Source organism: Pogoniulus pusillus, chromosome 2, assembly GCF_015220805.1.
Source record: "Pogoniulus pusillus isolate bPogPus1 chromosome 2, bPogPus1.pri, whole genome shotgun sequence".
NCBI classification, from domain to species: Eukaryota; Metazoa; Chordata; class Aves; order Piciformes; family Lybiidae; genus Pogoniulus; species Pogoniulus pusillus.
The window spans coordinates 8,457,145-8,472,447 of NC_087265.1; the positions used below are offsets into that span (position 1 = coordinate 8,457,145).

The following is a 15,303-nucleotide window of genomic DNA, read 5'->3' on the forward strand; positions in this document are numbered from 1 at the left end:
AACTCCCAGCATCAGAGACAGACTCAGGTGCAGGAGATGCAGAAAAGGAGCACAGGTGGAGCTTGCAACCAGTGTTGCTTCATCCCTCCAGCAAAGCACCCTGAGTTCATCCAGTCTCAGTGAACATCCTGCTTGCTTGAGGCAGATAAATATTACCTCTTCTTCCAGAAAAGTTACTTTTGAAAAAGCATCCATCTCCCACTAGACCAAATCTGACACCCTTAGACATTAGTAGCCACAGGACAAAGCCAGGAACTCTGTGAAACTGTTTCTCCCTCCTCAGTGACAGGAAAGGAAAAAGCACTGTCTTCTTGCATAGCTGCTGACCCAGGCCACACAGACCTGTTGGCTCATTTGTCCTTCTCCTTTTTGACCCCCTCTTTCTGGGTCAATGTGAAAGTTCATTGATAGCAACACCAAGAGGCAACTGATGCCACAATGTAGACCAAAGTTAACGAATCCTTGTTTACAGTTCCATTCCCACATCTCCATAGGAATTTTTAAATCATGCATCTGTTTTAAGACCCGTGGTAAAATGATGCAATAAAACCATGCAGTGTGAGAAGACCAGGCTTCAAAATTGCATCCCAACAATACAGGGTAATTCACTTCCTAAAGAAACTGCATCTCATATACACATTGTCTTCAAAAACTTTGCTCTGACATACGGAAAGTGCCTGAAGACAAAACCTGAACAGGCTGTTTATTTAAAACAGAACAAGAAAATATCTTCTCCTGTTACTTAACTCTTTTAAACAGAGACAGTACCTAATTTGAAGCAATTAAAGACATGCTTCATACAGACAGAAAGAATAACAATGACATTTTAAATTGTTCTCAATCTCCTCCAAGAGCTAATCTTTCTCAATTCACTAATCTACATTCGCTCCAGCACTCCACAAAAACTGCCATTTATTAAATATGAGATTCAGTTCACAGATAAACAAATGTGATAATGCAATCTACACTTACAGTAACAGATGGGTTTTGAGGTTTTGGGGGAAATTAGGAGTTTTCCCTTTTTATGGCTGCTCTTAGCATTATTTTTGGCCACAGCTTCAGAGCTCAAGTCCTGCAATTGAGGTCCACTGAAGTCATGTTTCTACACAAGCCAGAGTGTGGCCGTTTGAGCTGATCCTCTAGCTCAGACATAGGGGAGAGATGAACATTCCAGGGATAGGCCACATAAATGGCAACAATAGATAAATTAATATAATTTCATTGGAGCATCAAGAACTTAATGTCTAGCAGCATAGTTTGTTCTCCCCCTTCTCCCGCTGGCTTCTGCTGCTGCAGCTTCACCTATCTTCCCCGGCTGCTGTTTTGGCTACTGCTGCTTCTGCTGCTTCGCCGCCACTTGACCCCTTCCCCATCTCCCTTAAGGTTATTGTATTGGTTTTTTTTCCCTTCCTTCCTTCTCTAGTTATTATTTCTCTTTACATTGTTATATTATAAGAAAATAGAATTTCATCTTTCCCTGACTTTCAAAAAGTAGGGGGGTTTGTGTTATGAATTTTCTTCCCAGGGGAGGGATCAGCCCAAACCCGGGACACCAGAGTCTGTGTGAGGATCAAATCCTGTCCCACAAAGAGTGATGAATTCAGTGGGAAATCTGCCAGCAGGAGGATGTTAAAAAGCATTTAGGAGCCACTTCCCATAGCCCTTCTCCCTGCTCTACAATTTATCCACCATTTTATTATACATTCTTCTCTTTCCATTGCAGCCACCTAACTAATCACAACTTGCTGCCTAATGAGGAGTACTGGCATTACAATACTTAATTAGAATTAAGAGGAAGATTTACTTTGAAAACCTGACAGACCAATATGCCCCAGAGCCAATCTCAGTAGTGCAGAACTAGCCCCAAATTTCTATGTCCTGAATTCTTAATTAAAAGTTTGTCAAAACTTATTTTAAGGGGGAAGCCTTCCTTTCCAGCACCCATTAACTTCAAACAAGCAACTGCCTTTTTTTTTTAAACCAGCTCTACTTCATAAACTGCTTGATAAAAAGAAACTCAAAGAAAATACAATGCTTATCTTTGCTTTCCACTCCACAGCCCTCAGAACTACCATGTAAAGGTGGCCCTCGCAATCATTCCTGTCCAGCACACAACGCGCAGCACCGAACGAATTTCAGCTACAGAAACAGCCTTCTGCAAGGCCACCCAGCAGGAAAGGATTAAATTACACAAAAAGACCCTTTCTTTCCTCCACTAAAAGGGCTGTGGTCAGAGATCAATGTGAGAAACTGGCTATTGAAGTTAGACTCAAATTATTCCCTTACATAAACCTCTGGAAAAACTTGCTGCTGACCTACCCAGCACAGCACACAACCAGACTCAGGGTGCAGCTCCTTCACCTTGTCTGAGGAACAGAACACACAGAAGGCCTCAGGGCTGCAGGCTGCTCTCAAGACTTTTCTTCTACCCTGACTTCTCTGCATCTCTTCTCTCCTTCTCCCACATCCGAAACTCCCCTGTAGATGGAGGTAGAGGGAAGCCCCCAAACCACAGACTGCTGGTCTCAGTCTCCTGTCTGCATAATCAGGTTTACTTTATTTCTTTTAATATTATCCAATAAAAATAAATTCCTGGATACTACCTCATGCAGAACTTAATTTCCTTCTCTTGAAACAGCTCTTTCGTGAGTGATATGGTAGGAGATGGAATCCAGACCATTGAACCTCGTGCAAGAGAGCGCAATAAAATACAGCCAGTCAATTTCTTTATCCTAATGATCTCCTATTTCATTTAAAGCCTTTATACTGTTTTGACTATTTCTCTTGGGGAAAAAGAAGTCTTGGCTGAAATAATGATGAACTGAGAATTGGGCAATTTTCAGTCTATTAGGAATTTGTAAACTCCTGAGTGTACGCAAAGGTAGTTTTTGGCTTGCTTTAGCCTGGCATCCTAAGGAAATCAGGATATGTTACAGAGCTGTTCATGCATCTGCTGAACACCAGAAACTGTTGAAAACCTTTATTAATGTAAACAAATTTTGACAGAGGGGTTGGTCCCTTAAAGATTCAAATGTCTGCTTGAACTGCCAGCTGAGTGTTGGCGAGGCACAAACCATTGTCATCGCTGAGGGAAACTTATTCTTCCACTGTGTTTGCTGAGTGGACACAGGCTGGTTAAACACTGGTGCTCAGAAGAGGACAAATGCTGTGTGTGTATCTACATGTATGTAGAACATGACACTTTCCCCACTCACTCTGTTTTAATTTTTTTTCCCCAAAAAAAGTCTTTTGTGGACATCTCTGCAAACCATCAGCTGTCTCTTCAATGTGGAAAGTTCAGAAGGGCTGCTTAAATGAAGAGCTTCTGGCTCTACAAACCATGCTGGGCTGTCTTGGCACTTATCTACAGCTGTGTGAATGGTGACACACATATGCTGTAATTTCTGGTTAGGGAGAAATGGCTGAAGGACAGTATTAATGCAAAAAAACTGAGTTCCTGTATCTCAAGGGGATATTATGGGTAGGAACCTAAAGCCTAAGGAAGTTTTGAGGTTGTAACTGTGTAAAGAGGCTCTAAAAGCACCATGTCAAAATCAGGTGAAAATGCCACTGATGTAAATGCTGTGAATGGCCACCAGTTATTTTGAGAGTCCCTTCATGTGTATCTAAACTGACAAGGGTGTGACTAAAGCATAAAGTGCCTTAGAGACTTCGCTTGGGATGAGGAGGATAAAAAGATGTAATAAAGTATCCCATATTCTTATACTCTCTTTCTCAAAACTGTGTGCCCAGGGCTGTATGTTTGAAAGACTGAACAAAGATCAGCATATCATATACAAGGAGTGAGGGAAATATCTAGGTAGGTTAAGCACTTTCTTCACAAGTGAAATCCTGAGATTAACCCTCACTGTCACATCTTCCATATGCTCCTCCTGGTAACTTCATCCACTTTTTGGTCACAGATCCAGAATCCTGTCTTTAATAGCACTTTTCAAATCGATCTTTCCAGTCTCCCTCATCTATCCACAGAAGCTCATTTTAGAGCCTGTCATCTCCCTACCTTTCAAATGCAGCTCAAGAAGGATGCTGTTTTGCTCACACCTCCCTTGTCACAGAATCACAGAAACATCCAAGTTGGAAAAGACCCTCAGGATCACCAAGTTCAACCAACAACCCTACTCTACAAAGTTCACCCTAAACCATATCCCCAAGCACCACATCCAAACGACTTTTAAGCACATCCAGGTTTGGTGACCAAACCACCTCCCTAGGCAGCCCATTCCAATGACTCACCACTCTCTCTGGGTAAAAAATGTTGTTGGTGCTACCTAAAAAATACAGTAACTCTCTGGAAAGACTAGGAATGTCACATGTATGTGAAGTTACATTTAGCTTTAAAAACAAGTATCTTATGCTGCATGCTCCCCTTCACTGACAAAACAGAAATTGCTGTTGGCACTTAGAGATATTTCACTTGTTTCTTACAGAAACAATATGGGACTTTTCTACAACATATACTGAGGGGCAAAACCAAATAACTACATTTTAAGATTTCTCTTCCAGACTTAAAAAGTAACTATGAATTCTTCCAGTTATAAAATACAATAAAGAAACCTTATTTCAGTCTTATAACTGAAAGAACACAGAAACATTCAACTCAATAAAGATGCCTTAGAATTAAAAACCAAACAAACAGTTTATAAATAAATAGTTCAAGAGTATAGATTTGCACTATCCTAGTATATAAATATAAATCCTCCTAATACAGTGTCTTCAAACCTCTTGTGCTAATGTAACAGACCTACAGGTCGCATGCACATGCTGTGCTCTTTAGGTAACCTTTACCGCAACCTCAGATCAACTTACGTCAAACTTACTCCATAACATTTAAAACATAAAGGGCAATGCAGATCTTGCCATAAGTGATGTTTATGTTTTTTTCTTAATGTTGTAATTCCCATTTCTGAAATGGTTACCTTGACCCTTTGTTCCAAACCTACAGGTGTTTGAAGCTCAGGTTCAGGGGTTTTTAAAAGCCTCAGTACCTGCTGCTCTCTCTCACTAGTGCAAGCGGGAGCTGGACCTCTGAAAAATATCCATCTCCTCTCTGCTCACACAGCCCTAGGGAAGAAATGGCCTTTGCCCTCACCATTTTAACTATGCTTTGAAGTCTTGCAAAATATCTTTTGGAGACATCAAGTACCAAAAAGGAGCAGTAGATACCGACAAGAATCATAGTTTTGCACAGAGGCTCATTTGAGGGCATTCTGCACCAACCACCAGCTTACATTTGGCTCAGGTGGCACAGAAGTAGTATTTTCACAGGGATCTGTGATACCAAGCATTCACAGGCATAGGCAGGATGAAAGCTAGCTATACCCCTTATAAACACAATTGGTATCTCTGTCTGCTGTCTACACAGAGCTAACATCACCAGTGGATATGGGTAAGATCTGCCTTCTGAACCACCAACACCAATCATGCCACCAGCAACTGAAAAAGCACAGTTCGGGTGGAAATCATGCAGTGCATTTGTATTCAAAGGTAAAGACAACTGAACAAAGTATGCTTGAGTTTACCCTCTGGATTCAAACCCACAGACTTCCAACTTTCCAGCATTAGACATTTAAGTCTGTGTTACAGCACAATATGCCTGACTCTAAGACACAGATATTTGCACAAATGGCAGCTACTACAAGAATTGCTTATAGGCTTTTGAGTTTCTGTCTTCCTTGGCTAATGGGCCATATGTTTCATCTTGAAAGAAGTAAAAGCAGTGAGGAGTGACTATGCAACAGAAGCTCTTACTTTGCAGCAGCTTACTCTAAAATTAACCGAAAGCTGACTTCTGTTTCTTTTGCTGACACCACTTTCATTAGAGGATGCACAGACAACAAATTCACTTGAACTCATGATGGTATCTAACCTCAAATTGTCAGTGCTCTAGTCCTAGAGCAGGTCACAATCCACATTTTGTCTTTTTAAAATGTTTCCAGCAGGAGACATCAGATATTTGGCACAGTCCCAGCTGCTGTGAGGTAAGGCTTGACAGAGGTAAGTGCATCCACTCCACCTGGCTCCTAAACAGACAGCCTGCTCAAAGAGCCTATCAATCTTTATGACTACAAAAAAAAGAGTATCAAATTTATTGAGCAAGCCACACAGCATTCCTCAGTACTGCTAAAACACTCCTAATACTCATCAGCTTTGCTCCTACACTGCAATATGCTCTTTTCACTACAGCTGCAAAATGAGAAGTATGAATCCTATCTAACTGCTAGAAGGCTCTGCACATTGCCTTTAAGGATTTGTGCTTCTAACAGCCAGAAAAACCTACTGGTTTGGGATCAACAGCTCCAATGATTTGGTATGATGTGGTACACTCATGAACTAAGCAGAGGAATGAGCAAAGTGGTGCAGAAGGCTGAGTCCCATGACAATAACTGAACCTGCAGGTTTAGGAAAGCTGTTTAATTTTATTGATTGTTATATGCAAGTGTGTCAAGCAACTGGGTAATTTCACCATTCCCTACAAAATAATTTCAAATACTACAGCTGTAAAGTGGTTTCACCTCAGCTGGTATCTACATGAACAGTCCATAATGTACATGTATTAATCACATCCTCCTTGAGCAAAACTCCCATTGCAAGTTCTGTCCTGCAAACGCTGACAGCACACATATTTGACCAAAGCAGGATGTAAGTCTGTCTTTTTTAACCTCAATGATTTAAGAAGCTGAGACAGAACAGTTCTAATCCATTGATTGAGCTGTTTGACTTTTAGTTATATATCATTCTTTCATACGCTGGAGAATATCCCTAGGAGACCACTCCCCAGCTGCCCCACTCAGTAAAAGAAAGCCCTCACAGTTACACTCCTTGTACAAGCAGGCTGGGGGAAAAGAACCACTGAAGAAAAACTCAATTTTGTTACTCCATATTAAGATCAGGCTAAAAAGAGGTGAATTTCCACATCAACTTGAAAAGTATTCCATTTTACAAACAAAACTGCTTCTTTCAGTTTCCAAGCATTTCAACTTCTAAACTAATGACCACAGTCTCACCTTATGCTGCTCTTCCAGGAGAAACAAAGCTAGATGTACCATTAGACAGTGTTGTGTCACTGGACACAATGCATCAATGGAGACTTAAGATCTTACTCTGGTATGTCAGAAAGAACTTAACTTAAACCTTGCTTTCAATAAACTGAACACAGTAATTTTTTCCTCTGAGAAGTTAGACAGACTCTGCAAATTCATTCTATATCATTAATCCACTATGAGATGAAACTCCAAGAATTCTCCCCAGTTAAGAACTTGGTTTTGATGAAATGTATGTTAAAACACAACTTCTCAGAAAGCTGCTAGCATCAAGGCAATCAAATCAAGTCAGGAGGCAACCCTGCCTATGGCAGGGAGGTTAAAATAGAAGAGGTCTCTTCCAACCTAAGCCTTTCTATGACTCATACCTTTAACCATCTCTGCTTGCAGCCTCTTCCTTACAGATGAGGTCCCTTCCAACCTAAGCCATTCTATGATTCATACCCTTAACCATCTCTGCTTGCAGCCTCTTCCTTATAGATGAGGTCCCTTCCAACCTAAGCCATCCTATGATTCATACCCTTAACCATCTCTGCTTGCAGCCTCTTCCTTATAGATGAGGTCCCTTCCAACCTAAGCCATCCTATGATTCATACCCTTAACCATCTCCACTTGCAGCCTTTTCTTTCTAGAGGATTCAGACATAGGTTGGGGGTGCTCCTGCTTCTCATGACACAAGCTGCCTTTGTGGACCACCTCTTTAAGGGACCACAGAACACACTGTGATTGAAGTGGATGTATGGACAGCTATCGGAGCACACCACTAGCATTCTACCCCTGAAGAGTCTTCAGCTTCCTTAAGCAAGAGTTTCACTGTCAAGTTCTGGCAGAACATAATATTGGATCTTAAAATAACACTCCTTTGATTACCTTACTTCCCTCTTTACTCCTTGCTTGAATTCCAACAGGATTTCTGTGTCTGCTCTGTCAATAGAGCTGTGTGAGTAATGGATTTCTGTTTAGGCACTGAACCAAAAAAGGAAAAAAGAGAAGAAAAAGGAAGACAAAACTCTGAAAGTCTTAAGCAGACTGAAGAGAGACTGGGGAGGATTTAGGAAAACAAGTCATTTCACAGTATCACAGTATCATCAGGGTTGGAAGAGACCTCACAGATCATCAAGTCCAACCCTTTAGCACAGAGCTCAAGGCTAGACCATGGCACCAAGTGCCACGTCCAATCTTGCCTTGAACAGCCCCAGGGACGGCGACTCCACCACCTCCCCGGGCAGCCCATTCCAGTGTCCAATGACTCTCTCAGTGAAGAACTTTCTCCTCACCTCCAGCCTAAATCTCCCCTGGCACAGCCTGAGGCTGTGTCCTCTCGTTCTGGTGCTGGCCACCTGAGAGAAGAGAGCAACCTCCTCCTGGCCACAACCACCCCTCAGGTAGTTGTAGACAGCAATAAGGTCACCCCTGAGCCTCCTCTTCTCCAGGCTAAACAACCCCAGCTCCCTCAGCCTCTCCTCGTAGGGCTGTGCTCAAGGCCTCTCCCCAGCCTCGTCACCCTTCTCTGGACACGCTCAAGCATCTCAATGTCCCTCCTAAACTGGGGGGCCCAGAATTGAACACAGTACTCAAGGTGAGGTCTAACCAGTGCAGAGTACAGGGTCAGAATGACCTCCTTGCTCCTGCTGACCACACCATTCCTGATGCAAGCCAGGATGCCACTGGCTCTCTTGGCCACCTGGGCACACTGCTGGCTCATGTTCAGGCGGGTATCAATCAGTACCCCCAGATCCCTCTCTGTCTGGCTGCTCTCCAGCCACTCCTTCAAGAGAAGGCAAAATGTTTAAAGTAAAAGGAGTATTTTGGGTTTATATTAACCACCTCTTCAAAATAGAATTTTTTTTGAAATTTCATTTACCAAAAACCAAGCATTAATCATTTAACCTAAAAACTGTAGAAGAAGACATTTTGACTGTGAAATGTTGTTCTCCAGTTTTACAAACAAGACAGTCAAGTGGAAAAGGAACTTGGGAATAGATGGATTTCAACCTAAATGTATTAAAGCAAAACCTCTTTTTGGCCAGTGCCACATTCTAGATACCAACTGCCAGAACTGAAGGACTGCACTGAAAAACAAAACCAAACTGTTGTGCTGAAACGACTCTTAACCAGCACTGCCAGAAAACCTGCAGTAGCAATAGTATAAAGGTTTTCTGCTTGAAAGCAAAGGAGCAACAGCCCTAAAAGTTTTGTAAGCTCCCTTATTCTGTGGGTTTCTTTCATTCATCACCTCCTGCAAAATAAGCCCAGGGGTTTTGGGGTTTGGTCTTGTGGTTTGGTATTTTCGGGAGGGAAAGTAGGTGTTGTAAGGGTTTTTTTTTATGTTAGCACCAGATGAAAAGGGAGAAAGAAAAGCACAGTTTTAATAATCTGGCATAACACAGCTGAAATGAGGATGAATGACTTTTTTTTTTATTCCACAATGATGTATGCTCCAAACTGCTCTTTTTTTGCCACTCACACAGCCCCACACTTGGCAATGCTTAGGCTCGATGAGCCTGGGCTCAGGCAATGGGTGCTGCCTCTCAGCTCACATAACTAACTCCAGCAGCTTGAAGCCAGACACTTGTTCCAATGAAAATATTTAAAGAAAACAGCTTGCCACCATACCAGCTATGACAGTAGGACTGCAGTGTATTTTATTTCTAAGCTACTCATCTTGGTAGGTTGTCTTTAGCAGGGTGGTTTGCCCCTGACAGCCACAAGTCCCAGGACCTGGCAGGTGTTATTCAGTTATCAGATATGGCCGGGAAGGATGCACAGACACTTACAAAGTGCTTAGAAATACCTAGGGGAGGCAGAAGCTGCTGAAGAAGGTAGCTCTGTGACACATCCAAAGAACAGTCACTTGGGTGCTACAGGAGAAGAGAAACAAGTGTTCTTCTGAGCACCTCTGGACTCTGCTGCTCTGGGTTCAGCGCTTGCACCTCGCTATCACTGCCTGAACTGTGCATGAATAGAGAGCTAACAGATTGCCTAGCACTGTTATAAAAACTCTCCTCACAAAGAAGCACAGCCCCACAATCTCAACTCCCACTAAACAAAGAAACCCTGATACCCACGCTGACAATACAGAAAAACAAATACTCAGCTGCTTTTGAGCTATGACTAGATTTGTTATCCAGGAGTAGAGCAAAACACTCTGAATCCAGCAAAATCACACAACCTCTGCATGAAACCTTGCTGCCAATCTGGTAATTTCTGATGGCAACAACGAAGCCTTTGGGTACACAGTATTTTGTATTTCTGATTGTTTAGCCAGCCTGCTGTTCAGTATCACAAAGAAATTGTCTTTCTTTCTAATAGTTCTGGTAGGTATCAGAACAAGAGGAAGCAAATTAATAAATGATGACATGAGAATTACAACAAAAATAGACTGATGACTCGTGGGTATGATTCTGAATAACAACATCTTACAATCTATTCAAGAGCATCGTTCACAGTTGAGATTTACTACACAGTATTGTCAGAAACACAAACACTTGGAAAATGAATTGTCACTTTTATGAGTCATACTTGTTATTTCATGAGTGTATCGTTAGAAGTCCTTTTACACATGTTCTCAGGTTGTGCTCTTTACCATAACCACTCTGTTCACGAGCTACAAGGCTGTAACTTGCACTTCTGAAAACTGCAGTTTGGTTCAACATTTCCCTTGTTTCAGCCTCTTTTCCTATTGCTAATGCAGCCTAAAATAGGTAAGAAAAGTAACAATAAAAAGGATTTACAAATTCCTCCATCAGAATGAACCCAACAGCATTTATATGCTAAATCCAGTTGTATTAAGTTCTTAGCATCTGAATCAAAAGACTGGCAAACTACCTATGACTGCACACCAGCTCCTGTTTGGACTGAGCTTGCTGACTGAGCCAAGTCATGCTGACTGTTACCTGCAGTTTTCTGCACAGTGCTACACCACTGAATTCCCTTTGTTTCACCATATTCAAAGTGCTTGTACCTATCACAAAGACACAAGAAGCAGAGCACACAAAAATATTTTGGTCACTGTCATCAAAAAAACGAAACAATAAATTTTGGCTACTGCCCAACTGCATCTTAAAATGGGAACACTTTGACTATGGTCATGGTTTTGTATCTACTGGGAAGCAACATTCAAAGAAAGCAAATGAACTGGAAAATTTTCAGAGTTGTTTTCACCTAGTTAAGGTGCACTAGTGCCTGTTGGTTCTCACCAAGACTGGCCAAATTCAAATGTCAAATACCTGCAACTTTCTGACCAAGAATACATAAAATTTGGGTGATTACTCAATTCCTTGTTGAACAACCTAAAACAACACTTAGAATGATCACAAATAACTACTGGGTTGCCTGTGAATATAAAAAAGGAGTTTCCAAATAAATTCTTTGATCTGAATTATAGAGCCCTGTACCCAAACATACACTTATGCAGTCACATTTCCCTGTACTACAATCCATTTTCCTGTACTATTCTTTTGACTTCACAGACTTCCCCAAAAGTACTATTTTGTTTGGAAGAAATGTGCAACACAGTTTTTTTCCCCAGTCTTTGCATTACTTCCTTGCATTTCTACACATTTAATTTCATTTGTTACACCACTGTCTTCTCTTGCTACAGCAGAGGTGCTCTCCAGGGACTGGGACCAGACACTAAGAACTTCTTGCAAGCATCATATGAATGTTCAAGAGCTTATTAACAGATACCAGAGACATAGTTAGGTGGGAGCAGTCACCTAACAATGACAAAGTAATGAGATTGTTATGGTCTTCTCATTCCCCCTCATCTATGGTAACTGCTCCAAATCATGAATTACAGACTACAGCTACCTCATGAGAAAATGCTGTACAGTGTACATGCCCTGTGGAGGCCCCATTCATCATGGACCCCCTATATTAACCTGTTTAAGAAGCAAAAAGTCATTTTTGTACCTCTAGAATTGAGTGCTACATCACCAAAATTTCTGTCTTCTTATAAGGAGATATTGCTTTGCCAGAGTAGTCTTCAGAGAAACCCTGCAAACCAGTTAGACCCACGTGTGACTCACTCCTGAGTTGTTTTAGCTCAAGGCTCAGGCCATCAGCTGTTGATTACCTGGGTCAGTAGCACAAAATCCTCTCATTAGAACAGTGGCTTTTTAAAATAGAAAGATAATACTCTAAAAGAGGCTCCCAAAGGCAAGGTTTCAGCCACACCTCCCTGCTCATCTCTCATACAGGTTCCTCCCAGCCCTCTTTCATGGCACAGACTGACACCACAACTACCTAAGAGACATGGCATGGGGGAAAGACATCAAAGTGAGTAGAAGTGGGACTGAAAAGGACTAAAGACTTGTTAACTTCATTCACTGTCTATGAACATATTATCAGAGACAAAGCTCCACCTTGCTGGAGGTTAAGTTTAGGGCAACAGGACCCCACTGGCTCTGGCAGCATCAGCAAAGCCCTCTGCTATGGGAGAGAGGACTGAAAAACACGGCCAGTTCCCTTCAATTGCAGTCAATGTAATTAGAGGTAATTTTTCATCAGGTTAAAACTGGCTTCCTCGTGAGAAGGAGGTCTCACAGCTCAGGTGTCTGAGCTGTGAAGAACATGCAACAGCACAAGACTGTACAGAAGACCATGGGGTAGTGAAGGACACAGAATCACAGAGTGTTAAGGGTTGGAAGCGATGTCCTGAGATCACTGAGTCCAACCCCCCTGCTAAAGTAGGATCACCTAGGGGACACCACGCAGGAATGCATCCAGATGGTTTTGAGTCACCAGAGGAGACTTCATGACCTCTGTGGGCAGCCTGCTCCAGAGTTCCAGGACCTTCACTGTACAGAAGTGTCTCCTTGTGTTGAGGTGGAACCTCCTGTGTTCTAGCTTGTACATGTTGTTCTTTGTCCCATCACTGGGCACCACTGAAAACAGACTGGCACCTTCATTTTGACGCCTGCCCCTCAGGTATTTATAGGGGTTGATAAGATCCCCCTCTCAGCCCCCTCTTCTGAAGACTAAACAGTCCCACTTCTTCCAGCCTTTCTTCACAGCTTCAGTCACAGGGGGGATGGAGGGAGGGAAGAAGGTGAGCAAGAAGCTGTGACATCAAGCTCTTCTGCAGCACAACTGACACAAGCAAGACTGACAGATCAGCTGCTTCTGCTTAGGCCCACCCTTCTGAAGAGAACTCAACTACCACACTGCAGCAAAAAGAGGAGAGTGTCATGCCAAAGTCTGGCATTTATATGAAAATGAAGATGTCTTGCAGGCAGCGATACACAGAGGACACAAAGTACCCTAATCAACATACTCCAGGCCCAAATGAACTATTGTTAAGATGATGACAGATGGGATTTTGTCACTTAACAGGGGCACCAAAAAAATAGTACTTTTTCATTCCTTTTGACACCCAGTGGGAATACTGAGTAACAATGCCAGGCACAGCTGACAAAATGATTGGATAAAGGACTGGATTTTAGGATACAGAGCTGAATTCTACAGAAGATCCTTAAGTAAATGAATATCCCAGCACATAATGCAGTTACTCTAATGCTTTCAGCATGCAGAATTCTGAACTGGATAATACCATGGCATTAGCATAGGCCTTACACTGTTCTACCTGTAACTGATATGTCTCACAGAATCACATGAATCCCTTCTGACTTTCCACTACCAACTAACCAATTATTGCAGGTAAAACACTTTATGTAACTCTGCCACTTACTCCAGCTTTTATGCGAGAAAATGCAGCACTTATTCCATGGGAATCCAGTTAAGAGAACACTACAGAAAGAAAATGTAACACAACTAACATTACTGGATTGACAGAAGAAACAAATCTTCCCAGCTTTGTCTCTAAGGTTTCTGCCAGTCCTATCCCATTGGATGATAAATACAGAACAGTTTAAAACTAACTAGCGCTGCTCAACTGCTAGTGTCCAGGATATTTCCCTGTGAAACCTTTTCATACAAACATAGAATCAACCAGGTTGGAAGAGATCTCCAAGATCTGCCAGTCCAACCTAGCACACAGCCCTAGCCAGTCAACCAGACCATGGCACCAAGTGTCTCTCTTTTCTTGAACACCTCCAGGGATGGTGACTCCTCCACCTCCCTGGGCAGCCCATTCCAATGCCAATCACTCTCTCTGTGAAGAACTTCCTCCTAACATCCAGCCTAGACCTCCTCTGGCACAACTTGAGACTGCATCCCCTTGTTCTGTTGCTGGTTGCCTGGGAGAAGAGACCAACCCCCACCTGGCTACAACCTCCCTTCAGGTAGTTGTAGACAGCAATGAGGTCCCCCCTGAGCCTCCTCTTCTGCAGGCTAAACAACCTCAGCTCTCTCAGCCTCTCCTCATAGGATTTGTGCTCCAGGCCCCTCACCAGCCTTGTTGCCCTTCCCTGGACACATTCCAGCACCTCAACATCTCTCTTGAATTGAGGGGCCCAGAACTGGACACAGCACTCAAGGTGTGGCCTGACCAGTGCTGAGTACAGGGGAAGAATAACCTCCCTTGTCCTACTGGCCACACTGTTCCTGATGCAGGCCAGGATGCCATTGGCTCTCTTGGCCACCTGGGCACATTGCTGCCTCATCTTCAGCCTACTATCCACCAGTACCCCCAGGTCCCTTTCTTCCAGGCTGCTCTCCAGCCACTCAGTCCCCAGCCTGTAGTGCTGCTTGGGGTTGTTGTGGCCAAAGTGCAGAACCCTGCACTTGGCCTTGTTAAATCTCATCCCATTGGCCTCTGCCCACCCATCCATTTCAATGAGGACTGGACAACAATCATGCCCACTGACAATGTGTGTGTTGGAGTGGCAGGGTGGGAAGAATGTCTCCACTTTTTTTTTTCTTGATAACTAGAACATGCCCAGAATAACTGAAATGGAAAAGGGTACTGAGAGACTCTCAATATCTTGTTGAACAATTAAGTGAAGAAGAGACGCATCAAAGGCACAGCTTCTTAAAGATCACAGCCAGAGAGAGCAGTTTGATCAGAGATCAGTGAGCATCTGCCATGTTACATCCTTTCCTTCCGAGTCACAAGTTGGATGTTGGCAGAGCTTTGACAATGTGAAGCACACAGTGCTCCTTAGCAATACAAGGCTCCATCTGCACACCACAGAGCCAAACCTATAGTTACAAGCACCCATCCGAAGAGACCACTCAGAGCAAATTCAGAAATGGCTTCCTCCACTCCACTATACTCTAACTGTGTTGCTCTATAACACAATGCCACCCCCATTTTCACAAATGAACAGTACCATCACAT

At 42.8% G+C, this 15,303-nt stretch overlaps 1 protein-coding gene across 5 annotated transcripts in view; it reads right to left on the bottom strand.

The window, feature by feature from the left end:
• Positions 1–15,303, bottom strand: part of THSD7B (thrombospondin type 1 domain containing 7B) — a 427,787-nt gene that overhangs the window by 216,085 nt on the left and 196,399 nt on the right. The window lies entirely within an intron of this gene.